General features: G+C 33.9%; 1 pseudogene; it reads left to right on the top strand.

The window, feature by feature from the left end:
* The first annotated feature begins 1,944 nt into the window (after positions 1-1,944).
* The window catches only part of LOC138327433 (heat shock 70 kDa protein 12A-like), a 17,953-nt pseudogene continuing 8,524 nt past the window's right edge, over positions 1,945-11,373 (top strand).

The raw sequence follows: 11,373 nt of genomic DNA, 5'->3' as shown, positions 1-11,373 counted from the left end.
TAATGCAATACATATTTACATTATAGCCAAGGATGTAAAGAACTGTTGGCCGATAGTCGAGAGCAACGTTCGTCTTATACACGTTAGGTGTATCAAGCTGAGGAGATAAAAACAATACAATCTCTGTTGTAATATAGAGCGACTTCGTCTTATACACGTTAGGTGTAGCAGGCTGAGGAGATAAAACGATATAATCGCTGTTGTAACATAGAGCGACGTTCGTCTTATACACATTAGGTGTAGCAGGCTGAGGAGATAAAACGATATAATCTCTGTTGTAATATAGAGTGACGTTCGTCTTATACACATTAGGTGTAGCAGGCTGTGGAGATAAAACAATACAATTTCTGTTGTAATATAGAGCGACTTCGTCTTATACACATTAGGTGAAGCAGGCTGAGGAGATAAAACGATATAATCGCTGTTGTAATATAGAACGACGATTTTTATCAGTAACCCCGTTATCCAACCCTGTGCTCTGTTTAGATACAATCAGGTAAAGTATGGATTAAAAATGTTTTACAGCGACAATCTAAAATAAAACACATAAATACACGTGTTTTATCAATGTATTATATTTCTCATTATTATTAACGTATTCATTGTTACGTATTTAACGTCCATTGACAATAACAAAGTCTTTACAAAATGGTTTGACGTACAATGGACAACATTATATAAAAAACCAAAAAACTTACCGATATACCATACTGACTGTCGCGATCTTTACCAGATATCACATAACACTGTCAGTTGACAGTTGCAATTACACATGTTGCCTTGGACACTTTTAAGTTAGATCTCTCCGGACAATTTTACCAATATAAAAATATAATTATTATATTACATGATATATGAACATATCATGGCCAGCTGTATGTTTGTATATACTTGCTTTGATATAGACACCGTATAGATCATCAGTGGTGACTAATACGGACCCCGTAAACGTCACATGAGCACACAGGAATTTGAAACAGACATGGAGGGTGTTTTTCTTACTGAATGAATATCAGTCGCTTACAAAATTGTATTACATACGTGAGTATCATTCCGTGCTTGACATCAATTCAGATAATTACTTAAAGACATCAGACTAACCGTTCTCTAATATCGGCATGTTCTGGTTAGAAAGACACCGATGTTGTCATGGTGTCAACGGTGATCTTCCTACTATTAATCGAAATTTGTTAGTGATGAATTGTCTGTAAACTAGAAATAAATTAACTTTACATATTGGTTTGCCATGGTAAAACAGTTTGGAAGCCGAATAAATTGGTACCTTATGTGTTCCTTGTTAAAACGAAAGTAGACTTAATTCGTCCATAACTAGTCTTGTTTTTGGGACGAATGTGACATTAGTTTCCGGGTAGAAGTTTTCAGTGTGTGTAAGGTTCCATTATGTGTTTGTTACAATTTTATTGTAAATAGAATGTTAAATTTAACAAACTGATAGAGTTCATAACCTCATGAAAATATTAATTATTTGAAAATTCAAACGTTATACAGGCTTGTACATGTAATTAAGACTTGCAATACCAACGAATTCCCTACCTACATGTATTGTTGCATACTCTTTACATACTGTACACTTATTAAAAATAATAGGCCTAGCCATCGTAATTGTACAAGGAAGGTTAAGACTAGCAATATCAGAACACTTACAATTCTAAAATCCAAATATTTATCAACTGAGATTCTGAGATTTCGTGTGGAAATTGAAAACTGAGAGTATATGAATGGATAATTATATGTTTATACAAATATATGTCTATGCATTTATTGAACAAATAGATTGCACGCGACCTATAATGCACACATCACAGGTATTAAGTTAGTTAGAACATGACCCCGTGTTATAACATCGCAATTGGTTATAGCATTGTCTAAATCCCATGTACTCTCTTCTGAAGTCAACATGTTTTAAAATTCAAGGTAACAAAGATGGCAAGTTCAAGGAGGCTATTGGTTGCAGCCATACACTTGGGTACAACTTCTTCATGGTATGTGTTCTCATTTCGAAGTGAATTTGAAACTGACCCCTTAAAGGTCAGCGCAAGCACCTGGACGATAGGATCGGCGCTTGTGTTCCTTAAGACCCCAACCACAGTCCTTTTGGATAAAAATCAAACATTTCACTCGTTCGGATACGAAGCGGAGGACCACTATTCCCAGTTAGCTGAGGACGATGATCATACCGAGTGGTACTATTTCCGTAGGTTCAAGATGATGTTGTATGGCAAGGATGGAAAAGGAGTAAGTAAATAATGAAGTCCATTTCTACCACAATAACAATGTCAACAGCAAAGTGGGAGTTGTTATTTATTCCGTTTACGGGTCTGTGAGATAGTTAATAGAATGATGAAAGTATCAGAATTGGTCAAGGCTCGCAGATAATTTTGAAAACACGTTGGTCATTCATAAGTCTCATAGTATGTTATCTTTTTGAAAGCCATGCAATCCGTTATCAACATTGACAACAATTTTAATTAGCAATTTTAAGTGAAAATGAGAATTTAGATCTTAATGATTTATGTTTTGGGAATCAAATTTTCGCTATCATAGCAATGTCTCGCAAAATCATGAAAATATCTCGCACAATTGTCGGCTACACAGTGATCATTTGTGCTTTGTTTTGATTTTAAACATTTACATAAAATAGTTACAACTTTAGAAATTGTGTTGTATGCAGGGTTTGTCAACACATGAAATGTTAAAAGACATTCACGATAGAGAACTTCCTGCCCTGAAGGTTTTCTCAGAAGGCATCAAGTATCTGAAGGGACATCTTCTGAAAGCATTGGAGAAGAGAGCCACTGACGTGAAAGACACAGATATTGAATGGGTTCTCACAGTACCAGCTATCTGGAATGATCCTGCTAGGCAATTCATGAGACATGCGGCTGAACAGGTAAACTTCATCTTTCAGTAAGACACCTCATTTTACTGATTGTTTGAAAATGTATTTGAAGATTTATTTTACAATTGTTAAAGATATAATTAAGGATGTACTCCTCTGAGAAGTCAAAATTTTATTGTATTAAACTTTTTTTCTCATATTGATTTTGGGAAACCAGAGGAAAGAAAAAACTATGTTCATTTTGAGCCATGAAAGAAACGAAAGAAAAACACAAGAGTTAAATATGTCCCTAATGTGTTTGATATGTATTAATGTTGTAATCCAGTTTTTGAGTAAAATATTTTTTCTCAGTAGGTAAAAAATGCTTTGGCTCTATATTTGCTCAAAGCGAAAAAAAAAAATGACACAATTTTGCCCCAAAATGGCAGTTTTAGATAAAAATATAGGCCAAATGGACCATTTCTTAAAATCCCTGTATAAAAAAATCTGCTAAAGTGTATAACTGTAATTTTTTTGACAAAATTACAAAAAAATTGCAACTGGCAGCTTGCTACAGATATTGATAAATTGTATTTGAAAATCTCATAACTTCTTTGATCTTTGTTGAAACGAGACTTCAACGGGACTGAAACCTCAGAAGAATACATCCTTAAAGCTACCCTAGATTAATCCCATGCAGTAATTCGTATAATGTGATTTAAATGCATTATATTAGCTCGATCCGATCATCTGCAAGAGAGCTTTTTTGTTTTGATAGGGGTACAAGTAGCTACCGAGACATAATTCTCAATTGATGTGATATTGACTTAATATAAAGGACCCATTATAATGCCCCTGACTTAAAATAGGGGTTAGGCTCAGTTTCATATGACGGTCAGTAATGTACGAGTTATGAGTAATTCATTCATCAAGCTCGTTTCGAACTTGTCCGAATATTTTCAATGTTAGTCTAAATACAATGTTTCTTTAAAGGCTCGGTTCATATTTACTTAAGTTATCATGATCACAAGGTTCAATTACTATTATTGCAAAGGAAAATAATCTGTTTGTTACAATCGAAGCAACCTCATTTTCAAACTTGTCCGAAATCTTTTCCAATATTAGTCTTCATACAAAGTCTAATTAATCTCGGTTTACATTTACTGAAGTTGTCATTTTCACAAGGTTAATTATTATTATTACAAAGGGCTATAATATACTCTGCAAGTTACAATCGAAACAATCTGATTTTCGAAATTGTTTGAGATATTTCCGATGTTAGTCTACAGAAAAAGGTGCATTAAGCGCGGTTTATATTTACTCAAGTTATTGTGTTTACAAGGTCCAATAATAATTATTAGTGCAAAAGGCAATGACTCCATCAATTACAGTCGAATAACGCTGATTTTGAACTCGTCCGAGATCTTTTCAATGTTGGTCTATATACAAAGTTTCATTAAGCTCTTCAAGTTATCGCGTTCACAGGGAAATGTTAATAACGGACGTCGCACGACGGACGACGGACGACGGACGACGCACGACGCACGGCGACGGACAAAAGACTATCGCAATAGGAGATTTCAAAAAAGATGGCGATGAAGTCACACAAAGGTACATCCGGGCGCTCAAAGGTACAAAAATACTCCGTATATCTACGTACACATAAACATAGAGGGAACTACACAGCCGCTTTGTAATGTTTGTTTACATTATTTTTTATAATAAATAGTACGACAATCCGAGAACTGTATGCGTTATTTTAATTATAAAAAGGGTAAATAATAAATATCTAACAATAATATTTAGATACAAACATCTGGTATTTATATATTTTACTCCGTTTATACTCCTATTTTCTACCGCCACGAGAAAAAAAAAAAACCCACGGTCGCCATTAGACCTACGTAATAAACATTGACAGAAGTTACAAAATTGACAGAAACTACAAATTAAATTCCAAGTTTCCCCAAATATTATTCTGACATTTTAATAAGCAATTACTGTTTTCTAAGTCTTGCGATTATGACCAAATTAGAATTTGCCTTCGTAGATTACCCCAAGCGCACGGCAGCCATTACGTACAGTACTGCCGAGATCCTGAATTTCGTCATTTTTCATAGTCACAAGGAATTTAGTTTATGACATTCAAATGAGTCATTTTATAGTTACTTTTTATCATATTTTTAAACAAAACTTCGAGTATTTTAGGATTCTCGAAGCCGTGCGCAATGTGTCCTGGTCGGCATTTATATTTATTACAATCTAGCTATATTCATAAATGTAAATGTAGTCATGTATTCAAATTATTTAAAAGTAATATCACCTCAATTTGGGACCTTCACATAACGGCACATGGAATAAAAGTGATTAAAAAATAAAAAAATAAACTCCTGAAATTGAACGATTTCACTATTTTATTTTTCGAGATATCGGCAGCCATATACTGTACGTCTACGTACACATACATCTTCATTTATGTGTAACTGTGGTTTATACCATTCATTTAAAATAACATTCGCAAACAGTACCTGTAATTCTGTTCAGTGTGCTATAACACTTTAAAAACGATATGGAAATAGATTATGGTCTACTCAGAAGACATAATTACTCATCAAACCATTACTTTACAATACAATAAACTTGCCATGAGCCAAGAAAAAGACATTACCGTCATACAAGATTTTTGATATCGTATTCCTTGAATAGATTAATCCTCCTGCGACTACAGCACCACCTGTTACATCATGTTTCGATGCCTTTCAGTTTATTGAGAAGACATCCGCTTTAATTGAAATACACAAAATTATGCTACGGCCGTCCGGCATCACACTATAATAGGTTACTTCGATACCCATAGTGCTACCATGTAGAGAGGCCTCATGTAGTCACTTAAATAACGTCATACTTCCTATTCACCCCAATTTACCAAAAACTGTCATAACAATATCAGTAGTGGTCCCAACATTTGAGACAATTCAAGGATAAGCAATTTGGCTTTTGAGTTAGAAGAAGTACCGTTCGTCTACGCTCCCCAAATCTGCATCGGAAATTGGACTCGTGGTGAGAGTTCCAAGGGCCTATTCTACTCTTTGAAAATACTAACATGGTGTTATGCCCTTCTTCACTAACAATGGCAATATAACCACTGCTGTATACTACATACATGATCTCACAGTGACACTAAGTATTCTTAGTTATGTCAAGAAGGAGTCGTTTTAAGGATTTTAGCTTTATTTGAACCCATGTGGCCTTGAAGGTAGGGTAAAGGTCATTAATTTGAAACAAACTTGATAGTCCTCCATGCTAGCATGCTATAATCCCAATGCCTCTTAGGTGTCATCACCTTACATAATTAAGTCGTTAAAATTTGTTTAGGCTTAATTAAACCATAGTGACCTTGAATGAACTTTGGTGGCCTTTCATGCAAGCAATACTACATGGCAAGCGCTTCTATATCAAGTATATATAGGCATCATAGTTGTCCACAAGAAAATCGTTTAAAGATTTAGCCTTTTTTACTTCTATGACCTTTCATGATGGTCAATGTAATTCATTTTAGACACAAACTTGGTAGCCAATCATTCCAGCACTTCTGACATGCCGATCTATCAATATTCTTGGGATTTTGGGTATTAAGAAAGTTTACGAACAGCGAAAGGCAGGACGGCACTCGTCACAACGGAACGAAGATAATGGTTGGACCTATGAGTTGGTCAATCTAGATGATCACCTAATTGACAAATTATTTAATAAAAACTGAACCGATGGGATAACGCGGCCCTTGCAGGTTTAGCGTTAGGTAATTGTGCCCTAAGCTTCTATTGCGCCGATAGATTCGTAAAAGGGCGACTCCATTTAGTATCCTTATCTTCTTAGCATATACTTTACTACCTCCCTAACGGAGATAGCCGTTAGTGCCTGCTCTATAATTATAAATGTCCATTATCATACCTATGATACTGTTTTCATCATCATTAATATGATACACAAATCATCATTTATAATGATACAGAGCTTTTATCTCATTATAATATGATACGATTTCATCATTATATGATACGATATCGGCATTAATGCTTTTTAGAAAAAAAATTGCAGAAACAACCCACTCCACATCATTACCTATGTTTTGTGTCGATATTACATCTGATTTAAGTCTGTTTATTTTACGACTTTTCTCCATAATTTGGGTTTTAAAATAATCGGTATACGGTTTTTTTTTTCAATTCCGGAATTTTCGGTCCGGACGGTTCCCCTTTCATTATATATCATTTAATTTACATTTTTTTGTTTTTACTTGATTTACTTAAAGGCCCACTACTTTCTGTAAAGGTTTTTATTTGTTTTAAATGGAAACGAGACCAATAATTTTGTAGAGTCGCAAAAGTTATTAACTTACCATTAATACTACACTCAACATCATTTTCTGAAAAAAAAAAATATGTAAATAAATGAAACGTTCATTTTCATAACGCGGGTCGTTTTATGTTTCCATCCGTCTTCCTAAATACCGTGAGTAGGTGAATATTACTGCTCAAGACGGCAAAACAGCGAAATTAATCTCGGCAGTTATCATACATTACGCAGAAAATCTTGCATTTGTAATTATCTCATCTTAGGCCATCGATATGTATTTTCTTATGCTATTGATGTTTTCATGAAACCTTAAAATTTTGCTCCGGAAAGGTAATGGGCCTTTAATGATAGTTGACATTTGATATTATATTTTGGCAATTTTACTTGTTGAAAAAATATCGAAATGGGATGTCATGGTGTATCGGAAACCGTTCAGAAATTCGAAACAGCAGTTCCCTGTGTAGCGTCATGTGATTTGACCTGGGTTCCCAAAGAATTAACCTACCTAAACTTGACATTCATACTCTTTATAGATATTGTATGTGGCAGGATTGACTTTTATGCAATTTGTATTAAACGTATACTAATAATTGTCCAGTACTTATTAGTATAGTTAAATCGCTATCGTATCATATTGTCTCGTATTCGTGAAGTTCCGGTATTCTTCCGTCATATATATCCATGTAGATAGTATCTATTGGTCGGTTTTATTATATGACGTAATGTCCAAATGTGCCAAATCGCCCTTTCCGGTCATTGTATCTATACAGTAGCGCCTTTCTACGATTGACCACTAGACGTTCACACCTATTATAGAGCGCCTCTACACATCAAGGACAATCATGTAATGTAAGTCGACTATTTTTTTTTTGATATTTTAAAAGACTTTATTTATTGTACGTATATCTAGCTATATTATGTAATCTGTATTTCTCTTATATAAAAGCTAATAATTGTGTATTTTGTATTAAAATAGACGATCGCTCTGATGTAATAATTTTTCGTTGTTTGATTAAAGTAAATAATCTTTTGATAATATCGTACGATACATCAAGGGTATAGTTTTATCAATAGTATTGTATTTATAATTTACAGATGCATTGTACGTATCCATAAGGAGCCTAACTGAAATCGCACCGTGAATGCCACATGCGACTTTGTGCCACACATAGGTGTATACATATGTATCTGTATTTTATTAGCCACGTATACATGTAGTATATTTACTATTATGTTTTAATGTTAAAAAGTATGCGTCCGGCTATTGTTTGGACGCATCTCTTCTTTGTATATTACGTATAAGTCTTGGTTAGAATATACCAACCTTTGATTTCATGTATAACGCCATATCGTTATATTTACACTTGCTAGGCTATACGCAAGTACTAACCGATTTTGTTTACCATAACTGCATGGTAACATTGAACTTTGAACTTGCGTATGAAAATGTTCTATGCAACGTAAAGGGGCTACTTTTAAAAAAAAAAAGAAACACGTGGCTTTGTTTACATTTTGACACAACATTACGTGTATATTGTTATTTTTCATAGAATTTTAGGAAAATGTAAACAGTACATATATGTTTTATATTTATATATGATACCAACATTTTTAAAATGAACAATTGTATAAAGAAACGGGAAAATATCTCGACCGAGGCGACGTGCAGTGCTGTCAAATATAGACATTATACCTCTGTGTCTGTGTTCATCCTACGATCGCGTCTTTGGGGTGGACGGGCGTGAGACCCTCTGACAGAGGTCAGTTATAAACATATCCTCTTGTCTTTGTTCTTTGAGAACTTAATAATGTGTATTTTAAAACATGCACCGCTAGTAATCCACGTATTGACAGTAACGCGTCACCACAAATACAATGTACCCATCGATCGAAGGAAAAGGAAAAAACTTTATCTTCTCTACAAAATGCGCACAAATCAAACTCCTGATTTTCTTACTTCTCTACTTCCTTCTACCGTTCAAGATCAAGCTGCCTATCCATTAAGAAATAGAGATGACTATAAAATTCCGTATTTTAGACTTTCATCTACAAACACTTCTTTTCTACCTTCTACTCTTCGCTCTTGGAATAACTTAGAAAACTCTGTTAAGTCAGCAATATCATTGAGCCTTTTTAGAAATTCACTAAAACCGGTTTTTGAATCTTTCTCCCTCTTACTTTGGCATTGGTGACCGGAAGTTAAATATATTGCATACAAAACTTAGACATCAATGTAGTTCCCTAAATTACGATTTGTTCAGGATAAACCTTGTGGAAACTCCATGCTGTAACCGTGGACATATTTGTGAGAGTGTACATCACTTCTTTTTTTTTCGAATGTAAAAATTATAATGTTGAAAGGAATTTGCTATTGGAAAGCCTAAATAAAATGAATTTAAATGTTCGTATTGATTTAAATTTAATCTTGTTTTGGAAATGAGCGATTCTGTATCTGGAAACGAAAAAGGGTCATCTCTTTTTTTAATGTTCAAAACTTTATTAAATTAAGCAGATTTAATATTAGACGAATAAACCTTTCTTGTTATATATAGTTCTTTTCGATATTCTTTTTAGTGTTTTCTGTAGTTATCTAGACTAAAATACGACTTTGAATTAGGTTATTTTTTCAGATTATTAGCAAGTTCAGGTATCAGGGCGACGATTGCTTATGGATTTGACGGTAAGGCCTTGAACCTCAGTAGGCGAACGTATTTTAGGAGTAGGTTATATAAAGAAATTGATGTTGAATGGAACATTCTTTTAGACGCGGAAAGGCTCAAATGATACGAGCTAAATATGTCCACCTGTTTGCCGCAATTTATTATTTATTACTGTAAGTTCCGAATTCCAGTATCTACAATTTTTAAGACATTGTATTTTCTCCCTCTCCTTACTCCCCCCTCTCTCTCTCTCTCTCCAAAGTGTTCTTATTTACTATTTAATCATATTTATATATTTCATTACTTTGCATATCATGTTTTGTATTTGTTCTGTATTTTGGAAAGGATGGCAATATAAGTTGCATAAAACTTGTACCCAATCCTTTTGTATATATTTGCAATAAAATATGTTAAATCAATCAAAACCAATCGAACACAAGTGAAAATGTTCCGTCTGTAGATGGCGATGGATCTAAGGCTCTAAGCGTAGATTATTTAATCACATGGCTCCCAAGGATGTAATATCGTCAAGTCAGACGACAATCTCAAACACGTCGAGCTACTTGAACATCGGTGTTTTGACAACTTCGTCAAACTCCAGTGTGTAAGCGTGCGTCAGCTTCGCCTCGCTGCACAAAAACGGTCACCGGGTTCACACATGTGGCCGAGTAAAAAATTCTTTATGTTATTACGCTATATATTAACTTTTAGCAAAAATTTAATATATATCTAAAGATGCTCCACCGCCGACAGAGCATAAATGATGTTAATCATTTGAAAATAATTGGTGTTTAATCGTGTATATATATGCCTAATTAACACAAAAAATAATATAAAATAATTTGTTTCGCCTTTGGTGCATGCACAATCAGTACTTCATTCCATATAGGATATAGTGTCACGGATTTTTTTCGGGATGCAATTAATTATTTTTCATATTTTTAACTTGAAGTAAAATTAGAACCTCAAACTTTTCAATGGTGGTAATGGTGTAAAGTAAGTAACTTTTTAACTGAAGAAAAATACTTAATCGTCCTCTCCTTTTTTTATAGTGAAAAAATACCATTTGTCAGCGGTGGAGCATCTTTAAAGTTCTGATCTGATGAAATAAAATTTTCTCTGAAATTTACTTTGTTTGTCATGTTTATTTTACAATGAAATATTGAACTTTATTGTCGTCGCGGATGAATAATTCTACCTTACGTGAAGAGTCATCTTTCGCTGTTCAATTGAGTAAGCTCCTCCCACTTTTGACCGACTTTTATTGAATAATTACGTCAAATTCAAATGACGATTTTATAGCATAAAATATAAATAAAAAAGTCGTATGAGTGTAAATATAGGGATTGGATTTCGCTTTTATGTTAACCATGCTTGTATGGAGCAATTCCTCTAAGAATATATTCAATATGGGGCGCTAACGCGCCCCATAGAATATAGTCTTAGAGGAATTGCTCCATACAAGCATGGTTAACATAAAAAGCGAAATCTAATCCCTATATGTTAAAATATCAATAT

The sequence above is a fragment of the Argopecten irradians genome, chromosome 7 (genome assembly GCF_041381155.1).
Source record: "Argopecten irradians isolate NY chromosome 7, Ai_NY, whole genome shotgun sequence".
Classification (NCBI taxonomy): Eukaryota; Metazoa; Mollusca; class Bivalvia; order Pectinida; family Pectinidae; genus Argopecten; species Argopecten irradians.
Note: the sequence above shows the minus strand (reverse complement) of the source record. Positions and strands in the feature narration are given on the sequence as shown.